Source organism: Brienomyrus brachyistius, chromosome 14 (assembly GCF_023856365.1).
Source record: "Brienomyrus brachyistius isolate T26 chromosome 14, BBRACH_0.4, whole genome shotgun sequence".
Lineage (NCBI taxonomy): Eukaryota > Metazoa > Chordata > Actinopteri > Osteoglossiformes > Mormyridae > Brienomyrus > Brienomyrus brachyistius.
This window is the reverse complement of record NC_064546.1, coordinates 5,513,205-5,514,878: the sequence shown is the minus strand read 5'-3', so window position 1 is coordinate 5,514,878 and position 1,674 is coordinate 5,513,205.

Below are 1,674 nucleotides of genomic sequence, written 5' to 3'. Positions count from 1 at the left end.
AGGAAGCGCGTAGGGGGGTGGAGAGTGTAACACATCTCTTCGGCTCCTATTGGTCGGTGACGGTGCCCCTCCGACGCAGTCACCCAATGATTCTGTCTCACGGCGCATTCGTTAAGAATGCTGGGCGGGAAGATTTGTATTTTCGCGACCGTGGATAGAGAGATTTAGATCCTGATTTCAATGTGCCACTTTGGTTTTTAAATCAGATATTCTATCTGTTGCTAAGTCTGTTTTTCTTCTAAGTGTTTCGAATGTGTTTGCGCGTTATTTGAATAACATCTACTTGCATGCATGGGTAATGTTTAATATGTTTTTGAAGGATATTCATTCAGAATTTGTATAGGGAAATGAATTTGTCTTAGGAACATCAAAACAACAGTTTCAATTAATAATTGGTTTTAATTATATTGTAATTTTGTCTTTTGTTTTTCTATATGAAATTAAGTTGCTTGTTTACTATTGCCCCCTTTAATTAGTTTACCACTAATACTACTTACAGCTGGTTAGCTAACTCAACTACCATTATGATTATATATTACAGATTTCTTGTCATTTTGTAAATGTGTCATTGGAATTTACGCTTATCTTGTTCTTTCTGGAATAATGACTCAATTTCTTGGAAAGCACAGCATTTTCCTGTTCTTATTCCATCCACTTATTAATATGATATTTTAAGTATTGCCAGGGTAGGTCATGGTTAGACCATCATGGGTACCAAGTTAGCATGTGCTGTTAACCACTGACTCTCTTTGACTATCTGCTGTTGTTTCATTTTTAAATCATGTATTAGACCTAAAAGATGCTTTGACATGCTGATCTTTACCAAACCATCTCTGCCCTCACCTTCATTATAGTAGGCATAACAATGGTTAAAATAACTGGTCACACGAGTTTTTCCCAGAAAATAAATGAGAAACACACTAAGTAGCAAATATTAACAAAAATAAAAGTAGTATGTATTGTACTGGTTTAGAAATAAAGTGCATTATTAATATAAAACATTGTGTCGCATCATACAATGCGGTGGTCACCCACCAGTCAATCGCAATGGAAAGGTCAATCTACAGTATAGGACATTCCCAGATGACTCCTTCGGTTTGCAAAATAAAACATCATGACTCAGTAGCTCACCAGGTTATTTTCCTTGTAAAAGTAGCTTTCAATTTAAAAGAAAGTTGAAGACCACTGATATAAGAGCACATGAGTCTCATTTACTCAAGATGCTATTACTAAAGGTATATGCTTGAAGTACATCGATCCATAATTCAACCACTTATCTTGATAAGACCTATTCAATGCCGCACTGGACACAAGACTAGGGTACAGCCTGGAAGAGATTCCAGTCCATCACAGGACACAGGGCTGGGGGACAGTCTGGAATGGGTGCCAGTCCATCACAGGGCATAGGGCTGGGGTACAGCCTGGAAGGGGTGCCACTAGGTGCGATTTAGAAATGCCAGTTAACCTCTCTGCATGTATTTGGAGTGCAGGAGGAAAGCTGTACAACACAGGGAAAGCATGCAAAATCTGTACACAGAGCAGAGATGGGACTCTGGTGTGACTTAACAGTTCTACTCATTGGGCCACCAGGCTGCCCCTACCTCACATACACTATGTGAAAAATGTTACTTAATCCTATAATGCCACTACAACTGCCTAAACATAAGAGAAGAA